We start from the raw sequence: 25959 nt of genomic DNA on the forward strand, positions 1-25959 counted from the left end.
CACTGGGGCACAGCAAATTAAACCATGCTGGCAAGCACTTAAAAGTGCTCTTAATAGGTTTGGCTGTAGGAGCTTATTAACTGACAGGAGAAGTCCTTCCATGGGGAAAGGAGCTTCCTTTTATGAGCTACAGAAAATAAATTAGATTTTTCTTTCCTCTAGTCTATGTAGGTAGAAAAAGCTCTTTGATATCCCGAAAGATGAAACAATAAATTGTTGTTACACCCAGATAATAGTTTAAATTGAAAATGGAACCTGTTCTGTTATTTCAAGTTTCTGGCTCCCATCAGCAAGGTGAGGTCAAATATACATATATATGTGTGTATATAATTATATATATATAAAAAAGGGGAGAGAGAGAGAGATAATGACAAGTTGTCCCCTGGGAGGGTGGTGAGGCCCTGGCACAGGGTGCCCAGAGAAGCTTGGCTGCTCCACCCTGGAAGTGTCCAAGGCAAGGCTGGATGGGGCTTGGAGCCACCTGGGATAGAGGGAGGTGTCCCTGCCCATGGCAAAGGGTGGAACAGGGTGGGCTTTGGGGTCCCTTCCAACCCAAACCATTCTGGATTCTATATACACAAATATTTGGGGATTTGGGGTTTTTTGTTTGCTTGTTTGGGCTTGTTTTGTTGTGGGGTTTTTTGGGGTGGTTGGTTGGTTATTTTTTTGGTTTTGGTTTGCGTGGTTTGGGGTTTTGGGTTTGTTTTTTTTTTTTTTTTGTGGTGCTGTTTGAGCTCGGCTTCTATTAAATAATAGTTGGAGAGAGACAAGAACTCCAAGTGCACCATTCAGGCACTCACAGCCTGACTCTCCTCCCTTCCCTGCAAGGCCAAAGGTCCAGAGTTCAGCCTTTGGGCTGGGGTTCTGCTGGCCCAGTGTCACCTGGGATTGCACCTGCAGCTCAGGGGAGCAGCTCACCCTCCTTGGGCTCTCAAGGGAAAGAGTTTCCAGATTTGGGCTGTAATTTCTCTGCAGATAAAAGCCAGGATTCACCACCAGCCTTGCCTTTTGCAGAGCACACCTGATCAGAGAGGCAGCTCTGCCAGGGACTGACCTGTCCCAGTCCTCACTCCCCCAGCCAAAAGCCACTCCAGGATGTGCAAAACAGAAAACAAGATAAATTAAGTGATACTAAATAAACAAAGAGCAACTCCAAGTTTGCATTCAGACCACAATCAAGGAAAAAAAAATATTCCTGTGCTTATCTCTGCACACAGCTCCCATCCACTACTGCCGGAGGCACAAGTCTTTCCAGGACCAAACCATGATCAGTTCATAATTGCAAAAATCTCCCAAGCACCAGGCTTTTAATTGTTTCTCTAAGATTTGCCTAAGAGCTATTTTAATTCCAAGCAGCTGTCTTAAAGAACAACAAGAAAACAACTTAATATGTAGGGCTTGACTGGGATAGCTCATTATTGATTGAGTAGAGAAGGAATAATTAAGTTCCTGAAAAATACATTTTGAGACTACTTTGAGGAGAGTTTCAGAGACCAAATGAAGGACGCAGGGGGGAGTTTGTGTATTTTGGCACAGCAAGAGAATTGCCCAAGCCCTGCTGGAGGTGCAGGAGCTGAGGTTGGTTCTGTGGTGGTCCGTGGCACTGGGACAGATTTGCTGCTCCTGTTTGTTATTTACCCTTTTCAGCTGTGTCCAGCCCTCCACCACCCTGGAGAGGAACATTCCCCATAGGCACAGCCTAGGAGAAGCCAGCCTCAGTGCCCAGCTGGCCTGTGGGGCTGGCTAGGTGTGCTCAGTGCTCCCTGGACCAGCTCTGACTACCAGGGCTACACAGCTATCTGCTGTCCTTAAAAAAAAACAACAACATTTCTCCCCCTCCCTGTAAGTTATGTAGAACCTCTCCTACTTAAAGGCACTTTTCATCAATTATCTCAGCCCATCTGGCTTTGTCTCCAAGTGGCATTGATTATGAGCATCCTGTGCCCTAGAGATAAACACACCAGCCCCATTTCCCCCCTGTGCCTTCTCCATATTGGCTCCTAACGTGACCAGCCTGGTGATGATCAGCCTGCTGGGAAATCAATAAGAGCACAGACATGTCACAGCCCCAAGATTAATGGAACTGACTTGGCACAGAAAACTTCCCTGCATTTGCACAGGCAGCCCACAGTGCTTGTCAGTTCAAGTTTCCTGAACCACAGGCACGGATCCAACTTCGTGGCCATCCTCAGAGCTGGAGCTCACCCACTTCCAGAGCTCTGGCTGCAGAGCCACCACTGGCTCTGGGGAGAAAGCCCATGCCAAGATCCATCAGGAGAGAATACAAAGACTAAAAAAAGTGCTTTTATCCCTACTCATGAGCAGAATAAAAACCAGCCCAACAAAAAAGCCCCAAACCCTGTCTACACAGATTGGTTCTGGCAGGTTAGCAGCTGCATTTTGTTAATGATAATCATTCTGGGGAAGGCCAATTAACTTTTCTATTAATCCATCAAATCAGCCTCTCGTCTTGCTTTGGTTTTACATTTAATATAGCTCAGAATCACTCCTCTCCAGTGTGACTGCTGCAAATCCCATGCAGGAGTGGCTGCTGGGTCACCTTTTCCACACCCCTCAGTTTGCACAGCCCTGGCACAGGGGTCTCCCCCTGCAGTCTCCAATGGAAACGTGGGAATGGACTTCTCCATGGTACTGGTGGGTGAACCCTTGAGCAGGTGCTGCAGAGATCAAGAAAAGAAGCAGGAAGGCAGAGACAAGAGGGTACTACACATCTTACAACTTATAGAATCTATAATATGCAGCCAAGAGGTGGATAATTTAAAGTGCTTTGATGAGCTATTAGCAGTAAGTAATAGCTGCCATTAACTCCAGCAGAGCAAGGTCATGCAAGCTCCCAGAATCTGTTCTGCTGAGGATTTTCAGCTCAGCATTTTCTCTCCACATGCCATGAAGCAGTGCAGGCTGAGATTGCATTCCCATTCCATTTCCTTACAGCCAAGTCAAACCCACCACACATGGATTCCCCAGAGCTGGATCCCTCACCCACAGCTCAGGAAAGGACCTCTGGAGACATTTCAGGACAAACAGCCCATTGCAGGCAGAGCTTCACTCTTAATGCTACCAATTACAAAGCACAGGAATTAAGTAATTTAATTTTCAGCCTGGATCTATGGGGCTGAGGATGAAAGGATACAAAGCTGTCCCATTGTTTGCAAACTAACAGCAGCTCTAAGAGCCAGCCTGGATCCTGGAACAGAGCGAGAGAGAGGGAAATGAAAGAGCATGTGTGTAAAATATAGATAAGAAAGCAAATCCCAGCTGTCGTCCCTATCAGCCCTTCCTATTTCTCTGGCAAGAACATGTAATTTTGTGCCGTAATAGCAAAGGTTGGAGTGACTGCTGTCACATTTGAATGATACTGCTATAGCTCCCCTCTTTATATGTATCTGAAATGGGAATCTTGGAATCTGGTGGCTGGGTACTGGAGGTTTTTTCCAACACTTGTCTCAGTCCCTCCTTTTCTATATAAAATGCCCCGTTCTGAAGCACAGATCAGAGATAAACAACAATATGTGCCTTGCATGTTCAGAGACTTTCTGAAACATCCTACCATTTCTCCTTCCACAGAGCTGTAATTTGTGCTCCCACAAACCTACGAAGAATCAAATTTACCCGTGCCCAAAGCAAATCCCTTTTGAAATGAATGTTTAATTCCTGCCTTGAGGACAGGACCAAAGAATAAACTCCCTTAGAACAAAGAGAACAGCCCAATTTTAGTACATCAATGGAAGGAGCACAAATGACTTCAAGAAGCAGCTCCAGGTGTAAATGGGTGGGTGAGTGGGAGTAGGAACATTCAGGGAGGCACCAGATTCTGGGGATGCTGCCTAAAACCCGAGCTGAGAGCCAGCACCTCACGTATGCAGCCTGTCACAGCTCCAGCCCACAAGTTTCCTCTCAAAACTTTGAGAAGAATCTGTTCAACACTTCCATGTTGCAGCCTCAAAACACACACTTCATTCCCATTCAGCTCAGGAGTTTTACTTCTCTGATCATAAGTGTTAGCACTGTACATAGAATGTATTACCCATGGTCAGATTCACATGAACAAGAAACATGAGTTTCTAGATAATCAACAATTTTGCAATGGAGCTGTAAGCAAGAGTTGAATTAATCATATATTTAAAACCTTAAATCTTTATTTAATGTGCACCTAAGGACAGAACTTAAGTTCTGCATGTGCACACTTGTCAGGTTTTTTGCTAAATTAATGTGGTAAATAGCTGTAGGAAAAGAGATTAGGTGAAATAAATTCAGAGAGTCATGAAATTAGAGGTGCTTGGTTTTTACCTCCCCAGAATTATGGAATGAAACAATAGCTTCCCATTCCAAGCCCCTGGAGCAGACTTTAAAATTCAGATCCACTTCCCTTGTTCTGCGGGGAGAAACTTTACAAGGGAAGAAACATTACAGAGATTTTTTTTTTATTTTTAATGCACTGATATTTCATTAGAAGTGGACCCAAGCCACGGGCCCCTCTCACCTGCCCTGGCAGCGCTGCCTCCTCCTCTCTGCACGCTCCATTTCCCACCTGAAAAACACCCCCAGCCCCCCTTCTCAAGCACTGCCACTTCTGACTGATAGCACAAAATTGAACTGCACTAAGCACACATCCGAAAATCTGATAAATATTGTTTGGAAATATAATTGAGGTTTAACTGGAGCATGAATTTTTCACTTTGAAGCAAAGATTTCTGCACTTATTTATGAGGAAGATTTAGTGTTGCAAATAGTGATGACAGCTGAGATAAATGTTAACCCGAGTTCTGCTTTTCCTCATAACCTGCAGAGCTCTCTGGTGTCAGCAGGACACACATCACCGGGCAGAGCTGCAGAAACCCCCAGACACTCCCAGCCCTGCTCTTCCCAGGCTCAGCACCGGCTGCAAAAGAGATCAGAAGCATCCAACACATTTGGGGTGCAAAATCCCAGCTAAACATCGAGACTGAGCCTTGGCTTACCCTTGGATCAGGTTTTGTGTCAACACGGCTCTTGGCACATCAGTTGATGGCTTGGTCATGAATATTTAAGAGCAAAGTGCTCCCCAAAGTTGTTTTACAACACCAGAACTCATCTCCCACTGCAGTTATTCTGCTTTCAGCCCCCACAGAGGAATCTGTACCAATTTGTACCAATAGTTTGGCCATTACCGAGGCACTTGGAGATAACAGGAAGGGGCTATCAGGCTTTAATCTAAAGCCCTGTGTTTTAATATCCCAGGAAATCTCTTACCCTGGTGCTGAGAACTGCAGGAGCTGTTGTTTGTCAGAGCACTCAGCCACATCCTGCACGTTGTGCAAACACCCAAAACAAACCTTACACCCCCAAAACCTTACAAGGCTGCTACGTCAAACAGAACACTTCTGATAGAAGGTGCAAAAGCTAATTCCATTTTAATATTATCAGAGAAGTTGATATTAAACTATATCCCTCCACTTTCATCTGTGTTTTCATAGGTTTATCTCTGAATTTGAATGCAGCAAGTGCTCAAACTGCCGGAACGTGCTGCTCTAATCAGAGCTTCACTAACAAGGAGCCACTGGTATCAAACAATGTTATATTAAATCAAGGATGAGCATTTAAAATTCCTGCATAGCACCAGGTCACAGCCGGTGCTGGACTCGAATTTTAAAGCTCCATCCTCCCATTAACACTCGTTTTCAACTGTGCAAACAAGATAGTAACAACACTCCAAACGCAGCAAACGCTAAATTCAGATCCCGGCTCCGTGCCTCATAAATTTTCATCCTGGCATCACTTCTTGTTCTTTTTACAGCATTTTAAAAATGTAGGTTAGCCTTTGCATTTTAAGCAGCCACGATTGTATCAAATGCCTGGATTTTACAGCAGCCAAGATGTTCCCAAGTTTGATGAACTGATCTCAAGTGAGATAAATTATGTCAGTTGTCGGCTTTGTCAGTAAATCACGAGTTGACATTTCCCTGATTTGTAAAGGTATAATGTAGCAGTGGAAAGAAGTGAGCTCTTGAAAACCTGCACGGAAGGTGAGATTAATAAGCAGTTCAAAGAAAATGTCCCAATGTAATGGGCTTGGAACATCCACACTCAATTCCAGTTCATTTGCTATTTCTCAGGTTTTCTCTTTTAGGAATTCAAAAAATGCTGTATAAAACATTTTATGGAATATTCCATCTATGTGCTTCTTTGCTTTACAATAATTGACAACATTTACATACATTTCCATGTTATATTATGCCATAAATTTGCATAGATCCAGGTAAAATCGTTCAGCTTTAGACCTGCTGCTTCAATGAATTCCAGGAGCTGAATCACATCTCCAATCTGAATTACATTGCTCCCAGAATTCCTCTCCTGTGCAGCACTGGAGAATACATCCCTGGTTAATAACCCTGGTGCTGTCTGTGCTGTGGAGCTGCACTGCTGTCTGTCTGTCTGTCTGTCCCACATCAGGGCAGCTCTTGGGGGAGACACTGCTAAGGTGAAACCACCCAGTGTGGCTCAGTCCCACCTGCCTTTCTCCTCCCTCCGTGCTCACCTGAAGGGAGCAGGGTTTGGATGACCCAGCCCTGCACAACACATTTCTCTTTCAGGCAGCACTGAAGAGAGGAATTCTACCAGGTTTTATATTGAAGCTAATTTAACCCGATTTAGCCCACTTTGTATGTTCACTCTGCTTTCTGGAGTTATTTTTATTGCACTGGAGCTGTGCTTGCAGGCACAGATGGTTCCCGAAATGAACAAAAGCAAACCCCACTCCAGCCGGCCTGGGAGCAGTTACATTAAAGTGTTACAATTTGGTTAAGAAGTAATTTGGGGCTGTGTTTTGATTTACACCAACTAAAACGAACCGGTTCACCACGGAGATGCCGTGAATTTCTGTGTGGCATTTGGCACACGTAGCAACCATCTGGCCCCTGTAAAGAGCACACAGGGCATCACAGCCTCGGGGGCAATGTCTGAGCTGTGCTTTCATCACCATCAGGAATTTTTTTATAGGACCAGTCCATCAGCAAATCTCATTGAGCAGAGGCTTTTGCATTGGTGGATAAAGCATAAAGTAAAAAACACGGGTAGTAAAGCAACGGGAGGTTACACATGCCATTGCTAATATCCACTTGAACACAGCCAAGAGGCTGATGAACCATAACTTGCATGTTTTAGACAAGATAGTCTTTCCATATATGCACTTTTTGACCTCATTTAGTTGCTGCTTTAAAGGTAGAATTCTTCTGAAAGCAAAACTTCACAGTGGGGAGAAAGAGGATGGAAATAATTACATGAATAGAAGAAGTCAAAGATTAAAAGCAAGAATTTAAGGATGCTAAAGGCCAACCCCTCACAGTAATACTGCATAAAAAAAGAAATTGAGAAATAGTGACAGGGTATCACAGCCCTGCAGGATTATCTGGTGGAAACAAAATGCACCCGAGCTCGCCAGCTGGAGCCAACAGCTCTTTACCTTCTCGTTCCCTCGTGTTATTGGGATTTGCATCACAATAGCACTGAGACCGCACAGCAGCCAGCAGGGCTCAGCATCCAGCCAGCAGCAGAGACAGGATCCCTGCCCTGAAAGCCTGGGAGTTCGCACTCACAAAAAGAGGGGAGATGATTAACTGTTGGCTAGAGAAACGCTAAAGGGTGTTTGGAGAGCCCGCAGCGCCCAGCTCAGAGCTGGCAGCAGGTTTCCTCTCCGGGCTGGGTGTTCTCCCCAGCTCCTGCAGCTGGCAGTAAAGGCTGAGCTCTCTGCATCCCTGTTTGGGGCAGGGCTGGCCCCAAACCCGGCTCACAATCAGTGTGTGATCCAAACTCCAATGAGTCCCATGGATGGCACGGGCCAGGGCCAAGCAGCAGCAGGACACTGTCCCCTCCAGCCCAGGGGCTGGCCCAAAGCTCACCTTGCTCCAGGGAGCAGCCAGCACTCACCTGACACTTCTACTGTCCCCTCCCAGAACCAAAACCCCTCTGCAGGGCAGCAAAGCTGCCACCAAACCCCCCTGGCTCAGGATGAGGCCAAGAGGAGCCTTGAGAAGGCTGAGCTAGAGCAGAGGCTGGACAGAGCTGAAGAATAAAGCAGGGATTTATTAAAGGCCTCAATGGATCCACCTTGGGCAGCACAAGAGCCCAGCCAGGGCTGCACCCAAGATGAACCAAAATGGTCCCAAAATGGATGACTGGTCACAGGGTCTCTCACTTTTATAATTTCTGCTCCATTTGCATATTGGAGTTCATTGTCTAATTAAAGCTTTAGATTATGAAGTCCCATCCTTCTTGTTTTTCTCTCTTCAATTCACTGTTCATTTATAATATTATTTATTGTATGCTTATACTTTTTGGGCCTGGAACTTGCAATGGTAGTCCTTGGTCAAGTTAAAAAGGATTATTTTTGTCTCGCTACCCTGTGAAAAGGGTAACACTTAATATGAAGCTCAGAGCTACACACTAAAGCAGCACAGAATCTGAAAAATATAAAAGCTAAAAGTTAAAGCATCACCTTGGGCACCAACAGAGCAGTGAGAGGCTGGAGGGGTGGGGGACACCAAAGACCCAACAGTCCCAATGTGTCAGCACCCAGGACAGGACAGGCAGCTTCATTTACCAGCTCTTGGACCCCGTACATCCCATTTCCTGGCCAGGAGGAGCAGGAGCACAGACCCAGGGAAAGAGGGAGTGGGGATCCCTTTTGGATCAGCTGCCTCCAAAGTAACAGGGAATGTCACTGCTTGTCTTTGGGGCTGGATTGGAGACCCAGCTGAACTCTGCTGGCTTAATTAGCTAACCATAAATAAACATCATTTACAAGACCTAAACATTCTAAAACACCCTGTTAAGCATCTGAAACATAAATGCTTTAATTATAGACTAGCTCAAGACTGAAGTAACACTGGGATAAATGCTATAGAGCAGCTGTCTATGAATATTTTACAATGAGATTGCTCTTCATTCTCCAGGTCCACAGGGACTCTCGGGCTGGAAAGAACACATTCATTCCCTAAAATGCCTGCTCTCCTTTCCCTGGGGGCTCCACTGCCCCCCAATCACCCCCAGCTCTGCCAGTTTGCCAAAAGCTTTGTCCTCAGTTAAGTGCCCACAGGGAGCCCAGACATTTGGGGGTTCTCTGCTGCTGTGCCAGTTTTTGTTCTTCTGTGGCTCTACTCCACTGCCCAGCTCAGTCACTTGAAGGACCCCCTTGACTGCAGAATGCTCTGGACCAGACCCCAAAATCCACATCATCATCATCATCATCATTAAAATCTACACAGAAATTCTGGTTTTCATTTTGCCTCTAAAATCCATTTTCATTGGAATCAGAACCCTTGAAAATAAGGCAACAAGTGCCCAAGGGGGAAAAATGACAAATTTTTTGGGGTAAAAATTACAAAAATTTTGTAAATTTTTTTTAAAATTTACAAAATACCACCAGTCACTGGTATAAATCATTTATCCATGTGCCCCAGCTCCAGTACCACTCTGGTCACTAAATTTCACTCCAGCTGGGACCATTTCTGCTGAGCAAATGCAGCCCCAAGGAAGGGAGGATCAGCAGTTTCCTGGCTTTGTCCAGCTGATTCCAAGCCTGGATTCTTATGAGCTGTGTGTTGGTGAAAGAGCAGCTCAGGAAAGCCCAGCCAGGAGCACTCCTGCAGCTCATGCTGTACCAAAGCAATATAAAAAATAAATCTTACTCCAAAGAGATGCATCAGAGCAGCCATTGGTGCTCTGTCCATCTCCTGAGCTCCAACCTGGTGCTGGATGTCAGGCTTTGATATCGAGAAAATGACAAAAGAGATTTAAATATTCCTTCTGCTGACATTCCTGTTCCATCAGGAAAACTCCAAATGTCTCTTAATTCGAGTCAGTATAATTTACTCTAAAGATAAAAGCACTCAAAGGCTTTTGTTCTAAGTATTAATATGACGGTCACAGGTCTCTAATTTACTGTAAAATATGAGCAAACAGACAAACTGAATCAGCCCCCAGAGAGCAGAAGGCAGGCAGCCAATTCCAGCTTCAGACAAGGAGAGCTCCGTGCCCGGGATCTGTCCAACACCTGCAATACATTGATTGCACTTAAGCAGCCACCATTAGAATGTTAATGCCATCCCTGCCTCCAAAACACGGGATTTTTCACACACAAAGCACGAGCTCTTCAGCCTTCTGGGGCTGGGTTTTTTTGCTGTATGAAGTAAATGGAGCAAGTGATTTTTTTCTTTAACTACAGGCTGGAAACTCCGTTCCTGTTACACTGACAGCGATCTATTAGTTAAGGAAATCAAGTTTTTACTCACTGCAGGAGGGGAAAGAGATACTTAAAGCTTTTATGTCAGTTCATTCTCTATTAATGATAAACATTGGAAGCATGGCTGGGATAGATCATCTTGCACTTATTGCTGTGAGTATATTAAGAATTAATAAAAGCAGAGCAGTAATTAAACACCGAATGCCCGTGCCCACTCTGCACACCCAGTGCCCCCAGGAGATGCCAACAGACAGCCTGGGAACCCCTCAGCCTCCCTAATCCTGCTGGGAGGATCAGCAGCACCCCAGGGCATCAGCTCCATGGAAAACAATCCTTGTTGTAGCCCTGCTTCTCGTGCTGGAATTAGATTCTAACTTTTCCATTCTGCCATTATCGTGTGGGTTTTTTTCCTGCTGGTTTCTTTTACCAGTTATTGCCTCAGATTCAGGCTCCAACATTCCAAACATTTATTTATGCTGCCACAATAAATGCTAAGTGTATTCTCTTTGCATCATGGTTTCCTTTTCCTCCCTTATTCAATGTTTCCAGATTTATTTAATACAAGTGCCCTAAAGCACACCAGGCTTGTTATCCCTTTGGAAGACCTCAGGACATATTTGGTTTATTAACCAGCTTAGATCAAAGCAGTTAATTTATATTAGTGTAAATAAAATACACAGATTACCTTAATGAAAATCTAAAATTCAATTTGATTTTGTGTAATACATTAGCTGAAAACACCTAAGTTCAGCCTGGATTTTCTGCTCAGGTTCAACCATGCCCATGAATTCCCTTGTCATCAGAAATACTTAGAAAACCACAAGGAATTTTTTAAAATAAAATGCATATTTCCATTTTGTCTTTTAAGATTACTCTTCCTCCCAAAAGGGCTTTTCTAAGCAACTTTCTACAGCTTAAAGTTCTGTTCAGTTTAAATAAGTGTCCACACATTCTGATGGTTATCTGGAATTCCTCCAAACTGCTGTGGGGGAAAAAAAATAAATCAGATTGAGCCCAGTGTGCATTGTGTCTCTTAAAAGATCCATCTCCCAGGCCCAGGGAGGAAAGCTTAAAAAGAGATTTTCAGAATTCCAATTCTTTTGCCAAGATGCAGCCAACACACTGGGCTTTGATCCCTGTTAGTGCCCAGCATCCTCCTCTGGAGCTCCAGCCTGACTGTTCACACCAAAACCTCCAGAATCCCAGCCAAAAATTCTGCTTAGTCTGATGCCAAAGCCAGTTTAGAATTTTATTATGTCACACATTCAGGAGGACTTCAATGCCTTTTTTCTGCTTTGCTTACAGAAATCAGTCGTTTCCAGAAGATTTCTGTTTAGGAGCCTCTCCAGCAGTGGGGGCCTCCCAGAGAGGTGACAGCAGCACCTGGGGGAAGGTGCCACGTGCTGACACACACGGGGACAACCTGATAAAGCAGGACTGGAAACCTCTGTGACACAAGATAAGGCTGCTCCAGTGTCACCGTGGTATTTTATGAAAAATCCCTTCACCAGGATTTCTTCTCCTGGGAAGCTTCAGCTTCTCCATCTTTTGCTGCTTTGGAATGTGGTTTGGAGAATTGTTTACCCAGCATGTGAATTGGTTTTACTTAATGGCCAATCCCAGCCAGCTGTGTCAGACTCTCTGGTCAGTCACAGGTTTTTATTATTCATTGTTTTCTAGCCTTCTGTCTGTATCCTTTCTCTTTCTTTAGCATAGTTTTAGTAGAGCATTTCTTTTAATATAATATCATAAAATGATCAATCAGCCTTCTGAAAACATGGAGTCAAATTCTCATCTCTCACCTCGTCCTGGGGACCTCACAACACCACCCTCCAGCAGCCAGGTAGCCCAGCCCCAGCCCTGCCTGCCAGGTGTGCTCTGGTGGATGTGCCACAGACCCATCCCTGCTCCCTCCCTCCCAGGGAACACTGCCAGCTCAGCTCAGGGGCTGCAGGGCTTCTCCCCACTGCTGCTCACTCTGGCTCTGAGCACATTGATGCTTTGTTTGCTCCCTCTTTCTTTGAGCAAAGATGATGAGGGTTTTCTCTAAATGATGAGGACTCCAAGAAGAGACTCCATCCCAGCTCTGCTGGGTGCACCCTGCAGGAGACACCCCAGTAACCAGCCCTGGGAGGAGCAGCATCTGCCAAATTATGGTCATGTCAAAAAGCAAACAGTCCTAAGAGAAGATAATCACATTATTGATGCTCTTGCTGGACTCAGCCTGCAGCAGTTTTACCTGTCCCTCATGAGATCTGGATTCAGAGCATGTCTGGGGGTGAACAGAACTCTGGCAGTGACCACATTGATTGAAGCTTTTTTCCCTTTTTCTTTGAGAAAGAGGGTGAGGGTTTCATCTAAGTGAAGAGGACTCCAAGAATTCCAGCTCTGCTGGGGGCACCCTACAGAGACACCCCAGTAACCAGCCCTGGCAGGAGCAGCATCTCCCAAATGGTCATTTCAAAAAGCAAATTATGGTCATGTCAAAAAGCAAACAGTCCTAAGAGAAGATAATCCCATTATTGATGCTCTTGCAGGACTCAGCCTGCAGCAGTTTTACCTGTCTCTGATGAGATCTGGATTCAGAGCATGTCTGGGGGTGAGCAGAAGCAGAGTTCATCTGGTTCCCACTCTCAGGCAGGTATTCTTGAAAACTCCAGCCTAATCTTCACATTATTTGCTTTATGAGACACTCTGAAAGAAATCAACTTTGGAAAGACTTCTATCAAATGTACATATTAGCAGTTTTCCTTGTGACCTATTTCTCAGGCATTCTCATGTCTGAGTATTTATAGCAGTTCTGCAGAAAGGACTGAAATTAGAAAACTCCCTGAATAGAGCAGCAGGCACATTGTGGTTCTTTTTATTATTTAAATTTGTTCCTTTCACTCCAAACAGCAAAATTAAATAAGGAGGGAAAAGAAATATTCTAGCAGTCAGAACATTCTGAGGGACTTGCACTGCTATCAATGTCCACATCTCTATATTCCTGCACAGAGGCAATGGCAATGCAGCAATTCTATCTGGCAAACCCAGTTAACTCTCATCCATAAAATGTGCCATTTAAATTCCAGAAGGGCTAATGAACAGCACAGGAGAAGAGACCACAAGAAAAAAAAAAAAACCACAATAAGCAATTGGAAGCAGCTTTCAATGACTACAGTGTACTTCCCTTCCCAAACCTGCTCTGTGGGTTTGCATTTGCTGGAGGTGTGGACACCTGCCAGTTTGCTGGAGCAGGTAAGGCAGTGGAACCCATCAGCCATCTGTTCTCATCCCACACACAGCCCAAAAAACATCATAAATATGCAAAGAACCCCAGACACCCCCCAGGGAACGGCTGGATAACAATAGCTTTAATTTTTCATTTGTTTATTTGATTTGCTGTAATGAAAGAGCTGCTGGAGCAACATCTGAAACAAGTGAAATGCAGCAAATGAAACTTTAGGGCAAAATACATCTCTTAGAAGCAAATCTGCTTCTGTTTGATTTGGGGCTGGTTTGGGTTGTTTGAGTTCACCCTCTTTGCTCAGGCATCAGCACCACGGTGTCAGGGACAGGGCTCTGGCTTTGTTTAACTCCTGCATTTGAGGGACTCAGACATTTCCATCAAAACATCTGAGTTAATGCTCAGAGCAAGCTGGAGGAGCCACTGCCCCAGCCCCACTGAGTGATGCATCACATTTTGTTATCAAAGATGTTGAAAGCATTCTCCCCAGATCCTGGCAATGCAATGGCATCAAAAAGCATAATTACAACTGGAGGGCAGGGAAGGATGGATTGATGCAAAACCACTCCAGCAAAACCATCATAATTATTGTAAATGACAGGAAGCCTGGGGTAGCCAGCACTGCCACGGAGAAGAGAAGCAACCACAGAAAAAGGCCTTCAGAACAACTTCAAAAACTCCATTTTTTCATAAAACAAGGGAGAGAAAAGAGCCCCCAGACCCCTCATCCACCCTCAGGAGCTCCTCACTGCTACAACCAACCAGCAAACATTTACTGCAGGTATTTGCCCAGAGATGACCCTCAAGGTGATCTTCTTGGACAATTGCTGCAGGACCCTGAGGCTGATGGGACAATTTTAATGTTACCTGGATTTTGCAGGAATAAAAATTGTGCAGCTTTTGGGGAAGCTGCCTTTGAGGAGCAGAGCAGTGAGAGGATCCCCCTGCTGGGAGGGAACTCTGAGAGATAAGACAAAAACTCCCCCTGAGCTCCACCTCCTCCCAGCACTCCCAATGCTTCCAAGGGAGCTTTAATGCATCTTACTTCAAGCAGCAATTCTGAAGAGGAAATAGCAATCTTCATTAAGGATTAGGCAAACAATTAACTTATTATGTTCAATCTTTTTAATGTGTGTCTGGGTACACAGGAACAAAAACAAACACTGTTTAAGCACACTACAAGGGGAAAACCTAGGTTTGTTTCCTCATTCCAAATCAGCTCCTAGTTTTGCCTTTGTCTCCGACTTAAAACTCTGAAATCAGCTCAGCTGAAGCAGGCTGATTAATTTGGGAATCATAGAAGACAGAAGACTTGCCAGTAAGTTTAAGGGGGCCAGGATTTAGTCCTGCATCACCATCCTTGGGTCTACAGATGCTCAGAGCACTCAGCACCCTCACCCTGGGGCCAGATGGGCCTGGCCAGGCTGTAACAGCTGCTTTAATTGTGCTTAGGTCATTAACATGTTTATCTATTCAATATCTGGTTTCCAAGGAGCAGGTACCACTGCAATGCTGCTTATGAGGCATCAACTTGAGCATAAAACACAGGAGCCACCTTCAATCACCCCCCCTCCTCCTCATTCCTTGCTTCTCTGTGTAAAAAAGGCACTAAAGCAGCAGCAAATGCCTGGTGTTTTCAACAAAACTTTGTCACATTCTAAGATTCTGCTCTAAGCTTTTTTTTTTCCTGTCTGTTTTATTTTATGGCATTTTTAATGAGAGGTTTCAACAACCCCATCATTAAATGAAAAGGAAAGAAACAGGAAAAAGAAAAAGAATAATTAAATTTTTTAAGATTCTTTCTGAAGGAAAATAGCACTATATCATTTTAAATGTTTAAAATCCAGCTGACTCCAGCATTTCTGCTGATGACTTCAGCAACTCACGGAGCAATTTAAAGAAATTAAGGCAGCTGGGAAATACAGTCTATAGTAAAACTACATAGATTATCCTATTTCAGGGGAGAAACAGCACAACAGATGTTTTTAACTACTGAGGATATTCCATAAGTCACACGTTTGTGTGGAGTTTGACACCAATCCCCACCATTGTGGGTCCCACAGGACAGAGACACCAACACCTGGGACTCCTCCACCTGTGGAAACCAGGCACAAAGAGGGGGAAGAGTCTCACTGCAGCAAATGCATCCCAGGAAGCTGCAGCTCATGCTGAAAAGTGCAGCTGCTGTGAACACCAAAGCCCCAGGGTGCTTTGTTCCTACCTTGCTGCCCCTCCCCTCTCCAGGTGCTGTTCCCGTGAGCCAGGACAGAGGGGATGCCCTCAGCCACTGGAAATACACATTTATGAGGCCTGGGGGTGGTGCTGTCTGTCTGTCCATCTCTGGAGGGCATGGGAAGCCCCAGCCCCACGTGAAGCCAAGCCATGGATCCCTGCCTCTGACTCCAAATCCATTCCTGACCCCACAGAGGGCACAGCCTTGAGCTGCACTGAGGGGAGTTTAGGTGAGATGTTGGAAAGAAATTCTTCACTGAAAGAGTGGTTGGGAAATGGAATTGTCTGCCCAGGGAGGGGTGGAGTCACCATCCCTGGGGGAGTTTAAAGACAGATGGAGGGGGCTCTCAGTGCCAGGGTTTAGCTGATGGGGAGGTGTTAGGGCATGGGTTGGACTGGGTGATATTAAAGGTATTTTCCAGCCTAGGTAATTCTGTGATTCTGTATTGTAAATGCAAAGTGAGCCCCATGGCAGGGAAGAATGATGAATCTGACTCCATGTTCTCAGAAGGCTAATTTATTACTTTATTATACTATATTATATTAAAGAACACTATACTAATTATACAAAAGAATACAGAAGGATACAGACAGAAGGCTAAAAAGATAATAATGAAAACTCGTGACTTTCCCCTAAGTTCCTGACACAGCCTGGCCCTGACTGGCCAAAGAGTGAAAACAACTCCCAGCAGAATGCAATGGAACAATCACCTGTGGGTGAACAATCTCCAAACACATTCCACATGAGCACAACACAGGAGAAGCAAATGAGATCAGAATTGTTTTCCTTTTCTCTGAGACTTCTTGCTGCCTTTCAGCTTCCCAGGAGAAAACCCTGGGTGAAGGGATTGTTCAGAGTCTCTGAATGCCACAATTCTGTGTAATAGGGGCTGCACCTGGGACCCCAGAACGAGCAGTTCACAGCTCCCAGGTTTATCCTACCAGTGCCAGTCCTTTGTGGCTTTTTAAAATCCCCTGCCTGAAGTTGTCCAAGTCTGGAGAGGAGCCCCAGAACCAAGAAAATGATGCAGCAGACCTCTCTTAGCAGCTAACAGCACTGGGTGTGGCTGCCAAACAAAACTGGCAAACTGTGAGCTCCTGGAAAGTGCTGAAGTACATCACTGCCTGTGCTCCCTATCCCAATGCACCCCTCCATTCTGGAAGGATTTTCTGCAGGAAGATGTCTGGAAAGTTGTCCAAGAGTAAATTCTGAATGTGATGCTTTACCAAGGAGGGTGATAAAACCTTATGGTTTCATCCCAAAAGGGATTCTGGGGAGAGACACAGGGTTGAAGGGATGCAGGCACTCACTCCTGCTCCAGAGTGAGCATTTAGTTTATTTAACTCCCACTGAATATCCCAGTAGTGCTGTTTGCCAAGGAGGAAAGCCCAATAGGAGCTTGCAGGATTTTAGGGCAGCTGTGGACAGGCTGAGCTCAGCTGAACTGCAGCTGCTCCCTGAGAGCTTTGCCCAATTCTCCCCACTACAGCTGAGATTTGTCACCTGTAAGTGCAGTGCAGCTTTGGAAGTGGAAGGAAGCTCCCAGACCCCAAATCACATGGAAGCCAAGGCAGGATCAAGTGCAGGTGGTGGGATTGTACCTGTCTGGGTTTCCCCCACCTGGCTGGATTGGAGGGTGCCCTGATGGGACTCTGCTGACATTTATTCCCCTCAACCCTGCAGAAATGTTGTGGAAAGTTCTGGCAAACTCTAATAACACAAATGACTTGTCTTCCCTCTGAGCTTTTCTGGCACTCATCCACACTTTATTTATGGTTCTGAGGCTAATAAAGTAGAAATATTGCCAGTTGCTGGTGATGGAAATGGAGATCCTCACACAACAAGATTCCCTGGTGTTTTGAGCAAACATGAAACACAAGTAAAGGGTCTGAAGATAAAGCAGAGTGTTGGCACAGGGCAGCCCTGGTTCCACCTGCCAGGAGAGAGGGGAGGGGAAAGAGGGGCAGCTTGCTTAGCAGAGGAGATTAAGCAATTAAATGATGCCAGGCTGGAGCTATGAGAGCTGAAGCAAGGTGCTCAGCCTTGATGCTTTTTGGGCTTTGATGCTTTTAAGTCAAGAAAGAAGTCTGGGCTGGGGGAGAGAGGAGGGAGGAGCAGAGAGAAGGGAAAATAAAAGAAATGTGGAAGCTAATCCCAAGCACTGTGAAAAGGTCATGTGCTTCGATATGAGTAATTAATTTTCTTAGAGCAATGTTGAAAAGGTTAACCTGATTTATGGAATGCAATTTAATTTAAAATGTGTTGTGTACCTTGTTAAAAGGGTCCAATTATGGCTGCTAATTCTGTGGACTGACACAAGTGACGTGGTCTGATAAAACCCTGGTGTGAGGGGAACATGTGTCAGTCAATAATCAGACGTGGCCTATCGAAATTTGAGGGGGAAGGAAAACTGCTGGAAATGCTGAAAGAACAACTGTTCTCTATGCCCAGGGCCCACAGTGTCCCCTTGCAATTTCCTGCTCTGTGGAGCACTTGGTGATTCATTTTGAGGCAGGTTTGTGCTCTGAGTGGTTTATCATGGTGCTTGGAGACAGGAGTAAAAATGCCAGATTTGTACAGGTCAGCCCACGCTGCTCCTTGACCTTCATTCTGGTAATTCTTCTTGCAAAAACCAAACTAAACACCACCCTCCTTCCTTGGTGACTTGCTACAGCAAGAGGCTGAAAAACCTCCCAGAGGTGCTTGTACACAGAATTTAGTAATAATCTAAATAGCACAGGCTGCAGGCACCCTCAGGGAGAAGGGCTTGTGGTCGAAATTTCCAGCCTGAAAACTTTTGTCCTGATCCACTCCTTGCTCAGCTGCTCGTCCTCCCTGGGCTCTGTGGTGTCCCTGCTCCTGCCAGTCCTGGGGACTGTGTGCCCAGCACCCCCCTCCACAGCAGGAAAGCATCCCATGGCTTTGCAGCCCTCCTCCTCCAGAAAAGAATGCCAAACAAGAATTATTTACAGAAAAGCACGTGAGAAAGCTCCTTAGAAGAATGTAAACATCAGAAGGCTTAGAAAAACTTAAAAAAACAGGGCAACACTGCAAGACCTTATGGAAGCTCCTGGAGAAAGGGAACAAGTTTTTGTTTAACACATTGAATGTGCAGAGGCAAGAGCAGCTTGTAGTTACATTGATCTTTCAGGTTGCTGTTGCTGTGACATTGAGCACTAAAACTTTATTGGCATTTTATAAAAAAATCCTGTCTGAAAGGGAGAGGGGGATGGAAGAAACTCCTGCCTGTCCCCTATAACCCCAACAGTTCTCGTGTTCCCTTCTGCAAACAAAGCTCTTCCCCACCTTTACCCAGAGCTGGTTTATATTGCCATCACCAAATTAGCTCAGGAAGCTGCATCTTGTGATAACTTCATTATGTTCTATTGACTTCTCAGGGAGCTGAAAGGAATATAATGGCAATTTCCCAGAATGGATAACTGGCCAGGGAAATGGCCATTCCCTCCTCTACCCTCATGCAGTCAAATCACTGACAGACATTTCATTTTCTGATGTGCATGTTGGCCTCTTATCAAGCTTTTTTCACCCAAAGAGGATTCCTCCTCAGAGGAACATGAGGATTAGGATCAGATGGGGAAAATGCAGTTAGAATTACCAGAATATTAAAGGGGCAATTGTAATTTCTCAGCTGCAAGGGGACACTTCAAGCAAATTACCTCAATTAAGAGAATAAGAATCAGGGAACTGCTTTAAATTGAAAAAACATTCAGATGGGATGTGTGTGTCTGTTTTCATCAGGGGCTTAATATTTACTCCTGCTGATGAGACTTTGTCATGCTCTATTACAATTCATAGACTCGTGTTCCCAAATTATGTGCACCAAAATGCTTTGATTTATAGGGTATAAGTCCCTTTTCTCTGTGAATTCCTTTAATATTGTCATAAATGTGGTCAGTGATGCTTATCTCACAGTATTAATGTGCCTCATTTAATTATATTGTCTTGCTCCAAAAAAGTGCACTTAGTTTGAAGGAAACTACAAATGGTGAACTTTTGGGAAGTGCACATTTCTCACTAGAGAATGGTGAGAGCTGGTGCCTTCTGCAGCCAGCAGTGTTTGGGAAGGGTCACAAACACACAGAAGGCTCTTGGCTCAGTAATAACTCAGGTCCTTTCAGCCTCTGCTTCTTGTGGGAGCCCCAGTTCTGGGCTTTGTCCCACTTTCCCTGCTCTGAGGCTGCTCCTGAGCTCTCATTCCCCTATTTTAGGCTCAGGAAGGTGTGATTCTCTATTGATTACTTGATCTGTGTAATTACAATCAAAACCACAGGGATTTCAAGCCTGATTGACTGCAAAATAGAAATCTATTGGCTTGGCTGGACTCCTAATGACCAGGATTAGGAGAGAACATGGTTTGGGGCTGCTCTTTCTCTGCAGGATTGGTTTTGGGTAACTGGAGATTGACAAGGTTTGAGAAGGAAGGCGCTGATCCCAGCAGAGCAGGCTGGGGGGGTTTGTCTCCTTCATCCCTGCCTGTGGCTGTGCTTGTGGCATCCTGATTTTGTGACCCTTCTGCAGGACCTGCTGCCCACAGGAATCAGGAGCAGAGCCTGGGGGTAACTGCAGGGCAAGCCAAGGAGCTGCAGCAGGGAGAAATCCAGCTGAAAGCCTCTCCCAGGTGTTCTTGGCACCCTTCTCCAGCTGGGTGTCCTCTTGGCCAGCATGTGAGCTCCTAAAATAAGCCCAGGCCCTGGAGTTTTGTCTGTCCCCACCCTCAGAAGCTGAAGGAAGGAGCACCAGCAGGCAGGGAAAGGACCTTTTTCTTTTTTAAAATAGGTTTTCATTTAAGAGATGCCAGAGCCAGCAGATTAGTGTCTTGACTATATAGGTTTCCTACAGATAAGGCAGAGAAATTGATTTCAATTACCAAAGTGGATAGACAGGCTGCTCTGCTCTCCCCAGGATTGTTAACCCTCAAGAGGCAAGAAGTGGAAACCAGGAGGGGGTTTGGAACCTCGAGCCATTTCCTGAGGAGCAGCTGTGCCTCTTGCAGCATAAATCCTCACAAAGGGAGAGAGCTAAAGAAAGGAGGTTTATTTAAGGATGTACAATGATCCTTGTGATACTCTGGGATTTCAGCAAGCTTTCAGATCCTCCAGCGAGGCTCTGGAGGCCAAGGGTTAAAGTGGCTGCAGGGATTAAAGGATTCAGTGCCTTTCAAGCACCAGGTTCACCTTCTCCAAGAGCAGCCTGGCTGCTGGCAAGTTTTCCTGGGAGGTTCCAGGGCTGGGGTAGGGCAAGGCTGTGCAGTGGATCCAGGAGGAATTTCTGCATGGAAAGGGTGGTCAGGCATCAGGGCTGCCCAGGGAGGTTTGGGGTCCCATCCCTGGAGGTGCCCAAGAAGGCCTGGATGTGACACTCAGTGCTCTGGGCTGGGGACAAGGTGGGGACTGGGCACAGCTTGGACTCTGGGACCTGGGAGGGCTTTTCCAACCTCTCTGACCCCAGGATTTTGGGTGTTTACACCTCACTGGGCAGGTAATGACACTGCTGGTAATTCACACACCAACACCAGGGGCTGCACGGGTGTTCCTGCACCCTGTTCCACCTCCTGCACCCTGTTCCACCTCCTGCAACCCTGTTCCACCTCCTGCAACCCTCTTCCCCCTCCTGCAGCCCTCTTCCACCTCCTGCACCCTCTTCCACCTCCTACACCCTCTTCCACCTCCTGCACCCTCTTCCACCTCCTGCAACCCTGTTCCACCTCCTGCAACCCTGTTCCACCTCCTGCAACCCTCTTCCACCTCCTGCAGCCCTCTTCCACCTCCTGCACCCTCTTCCACCTCCTGCACCCTCTGCAAACCTTCACCCCCCAAATACAGGCCAGGGGTTCATTTCCCAGCAGATTTTTGCAGTCAGAAATGGGGCAGGATTTGCTTTTTTTTAATTACTCCCTTATCCCACCCCTTCCTGGCAGCCACAGCTACGAGATCCTCTCCCAGTGGAAGTCACAGCATCACATCTCCTCACTGCATCCCAGCTGGGCAGGGAGCAGAATCCCAGAGTGTAGCCACATTTCTCTTCACAGAGAAAAGCAAGGCACAATTCTTCCCAAGAATATTCCTGGGATTCACATTCTCTGAGCCTCTCAGAGAGAGAAAACACAATTCTTACCATTTGCTGTGCCTGTGTTTGTGCAGGAGCAGAATGCAAGATGGAGATTGTTTACCCAGAGTGATGGGGTTTTGTTTCCTTGGCCTATCAAAGCCAAGTGTGAGCAGTTGTGTGCAGGGCTGAGTGCTTGGCAAGTTCAGTTTTAAATGTATAGAATAATAGAGTGTAACAAAGTAATTAATTACCCTTCTGATAACATAGGAGCCTCATCACTCTCTCCCCTCGTCGGGTTCACTCAAATTCAATCCCAGAGTGTTGGTGGGTCCTGCCCTGCTGCTGGGCACCTCCTGTGCTTGGGGCACAGCCCCAGGGACCTTTGGCAGCACTGGGGAACAGAGGGGATGGAGCTGCCAGGGTGTGTGTGGTATTTGCTGGGTCTCCAGGACAAAGGAGGAATTGGTGAATTTGACTCCATGTTCTTAGAAGGCTAATTATTCTATTCTATTCTATTCTATTCTATTCTATTCTATTCTATTCTATTCTATTCTATTCCATTCCATTCCATTCCATTCCATTCCATTCCATTCCATTCCATTCCATAATGCCACACCAAAACTATACTAAAGAATACAGGAAGGACACAGACAGAAGGCTACAAAGAATGATCATGAATCTCCTGACTCCTTCCAGAGTCCCAACACAGCCTGACCATGATTGGTCATTCAGTTAAAACAATTCACATGAAACCAATCAAACAATGCCCAGTTGGATAAACAACCTCCAAACACATCCCAAAGCAACAAAATACAGGAGAAACAAATCAGAAAATTATTGTTTTCATTTTTCTCTGAGGTTTCTCAGCTTCCCAGGAGAAGAATCTTGGGCAAAGAGGATTTTTCAGAAAATGTGATGGTGACAGGTGTGGGCAGAGGCAGAGGGAGGAGCTGGTGGGACTGGGCAGTGTGGAGGGACAGGAGCAGGAGCTGACATTTCCCTGGCACGTGTGAGGAGAGAGCTTCCAGTGCCTGCTCAGAGCTGTCCCATCTGCTGCTCCTGCATTTACACACCCTGCAATTCCTGAGCTGGCTCTGTAATTGTGTCTGCAGGGTGCCTGTTTCCCTTCCCTCCTCAAATCCAATTTGCTCCTTTTTGCAGCTTGGCTGCTGCCTGATAATGGGCACCTTGCAAGAGATTTTTCTGCTATTCACTGGCTGGGTCTCTTTTGTCCTAGCACAGGGAAGTTTGCCCCTGTGGGTCTCACAGTTGGCTTCTCAGCTGGGTTTCACACAGGCTTTTATTGCCAGCAGCATCTGCTCTCCCCTCCAATTACTCCAGCACATTTCTTTGGTTCTTTGCTTTGCTGGGTTCACCAGCAGCTCCTGCCCTGGCTGAACTCCCCAGCAGACTCCCCCCAGTGCCTCCAGGTATTTGGGGGGTCTGGCTGTGGTTAGGAATCAGATGTTGCACATTGTCACATCAGGACAGAAGCAATTCAGTGGCCTTGCATGGCAGCAAGACCAGTCTGATAAGCATATTTAAGCAATCACAGGAAAACACAGCATCTAAATAAGATTTTGTTTCAGGCCACGGGATACATCTGTAGCTGGAAGCAGCTCAGCCACTGCAGCTTTGGTGTCCTTTCAAACACAATTACATATTTCACAGGAACACCCTGTGGTTTGCACTTTGCATTTGTGTTAATGTGGCCAGCACTGTCCTCTGTGCACACAGCATCCTCTTCCCTTCCCTTTTGCCTTTCCCAGAGCCTGGCACACTCCCAGGGTGGGGGATGCCCCTGCCATGCCCCTGTGGCACAGCTGCACCCAGGTGTGGCCTCAGGCAGGCTCCCAGGGAGGCTGCAGCACAGCAAACAACATTTCTGGAGATGGCTGAGTAGTTTTTTTTCCTCCCCTAATGAAAAATGATTTCTGACATCCTGGAAATGTGAATATACATCTAGATAGAGAAATGTTTAGTTTATATCATGTCTTAAGCTCAAAATAAATGTTTTCCATTCCCAGCAGTGTTTTCTGCAAGGAAAACCCAATCATTCTCTTCACAGCAGCTCAGTTATTTTCCATCTCACTCTGTGGGCAGCTCCTGGATTCCAGATTAGGATCTCCTGCCTGAATGCTGAGGGAGGAGGTGGCAAAGAATATGTCAGTGGCAAATACCCTCAGCTTCCTCCCCTGCTCTTTGGTGGGGAACCTGATGGGACCTCAGTGATACTGGAATGAACTTTCCAGAAGAGCCAGAGGTAAATTTTACTGAGGTCGAGGTCCTTTGAGGGGGAAATTGGTTCAAACTGTGTTTTGTGCCCAACCCAGGATTTCCAATGCACTTGCAGATTTTTCTCCCTTTCCTTTTGGCTGCTGGCATCATTAATGCCAGGATTTAAGATGACAGAACTTTAATTGTACAGGACAAAGGCATCTGGTTCCCTGCTTCACTGATCAATTCCAGTTCATAAATCGTAGCAGGAACAAAACTCTTTAGCAATGCTGACAATTAAGTAACATCCTGATAAACATCCCCTTTTGTTTTATTTAAATGAAAATGCCTTTATTTCCACAGAGTGGTATCTTGTAACAATAAGATTCACTGTCCCTGAAGCTTGGTTAATTAAACACAGTATTTGCAATCTACCAAAACAAGCTGTTTTATGCAAGCTGATAACAGGGTTTCCGTTTCATAATGTGAACAATTGGGTTATGCAAATGCCAGGATTTTAAGCCCCTGTGATCTGTTTTTGTTGCCTTATTATCTGTTTCTGTCTACAAACACCAAATATAGACATCCCAATTAAAGCAGCTAAATGCCATTAAGTCCAACTAAAGATGTTTTTATCAGTTAAGAACTTCCCCCAATTTAATTAAAAATAAGGTTTGAGATTGGCCTTTCTTAACCTAAACTCCACTCCCACACTTCCATTTATTTGATTGATTCTCCCTCTACCTCCCCTGTGGGTTTTATTCCTTGGTGAACCCCACAGAGACCTGGTGGGAGGCAGTTCCTGAGCCCAGGTGGTGCTCACCTGTTGGCAGGTGCACTGACCCCTCCAGCAGCTCTGGTGGGCTGTGCTGGGTGCTTGGTGAAGGAGCAGGAGCTGGATGTGAACATCAAACCTGCCCAGGTGATGTCACTGGTGGGGACCCATCCTGCAGGGCTGCTCTGATGCATTTCACAGCCCCAGGTGAGAAGCAGGAAGATAATATCACTGTGGAATGGAAGGGAATAAACACAGCAGAGCCATCCTGGTGCAGGTGTTGGCTCCTGTGAGCCCTCAGTTTGTGTTCAGCCCCACCCAGCCCAGCTTGCTTGGAGCTTGCACATCCTGCAGCTCACTGGGGAGGTTCACATCCCTGGGAGCACAGCTGGGCTGGGCTGTGCCATAATATCACTGTGGAAGAGAAGGGAATAAACACAGCAGAGCCATCCTGGTGCAGGCTTTGGCTCCTGTGAGCCCTCAGATGATTGTGCTCAGACCCTGGCTCACTCGGAGTTTGCACATCCTGAAGTTCACTGGGAAAATTCACATCCCTCAGAGCTCACTGGGAAGGTTCACATCCCTGGGAGCTCCTCTGGGCTGGGCTGTGCCATAATATCACTGTGGAAGAGAAGGGAATAAAGAGAGTAGATCCATCCTGGTGCAGGTGTTGGCCCCTGTGAGCCCTCAGATGTTTGTGCTCAGATTCCCCAGATTGTGCTCAGATTCCCCAGCCCAGCTCGCTCAGAGTTTGCACATCCTGCAGCTCACTGGGGAGGTTCACATCCCTGGGAGCTCAGCTGGGCTGTGCTGTGCCATAATATCACCATGGAAGAGAAGGGAATAAACACAGCAGAGCCATCCTGGTGCAGGTGTTGGCTCCTGTGAGCCCTCAGATGATTGTGCTCAGATCCTGGCTCACTCAGAGTTTGCACATCCTGAAGTTCACTGGGAAAATTCACATCCCTCAGAGCTCACTGGGAAGGTTCACATCCCTGGGAGCTCCTCTGGGCTGGGCTGTGCCATAATATCACCATGGAAGAGAAGGGAATAAAGAGAGCAGATCCATCCTGGTGCAGGTGTTGGCTCCTGTGAGCCCTCAGATGATTGTGCTCAGCCCCACTCAGCCCAGCTCGCTCAGAGTTTGCACATCCTGCAGCTCACTGGGAGGGTTCACATTCCTGGGAGCCCCTCTG

This window comes from Haemorhous mexicanus, chromosome 27, assembly GCF_027477595.1.
Source record: "Haemorhous mexicanus isolate bHaeMex1 chromosome 27, bHaeMex1.pri, whole genome shotgun sequence".
Classification (NCBI taxonomy): domain Eukaryota; kingdom Metazoa; phylum Chordata; class Aves; order Passeriformes; family Fringillidae; genus Haemorhous; species Haemorhous mexicanus.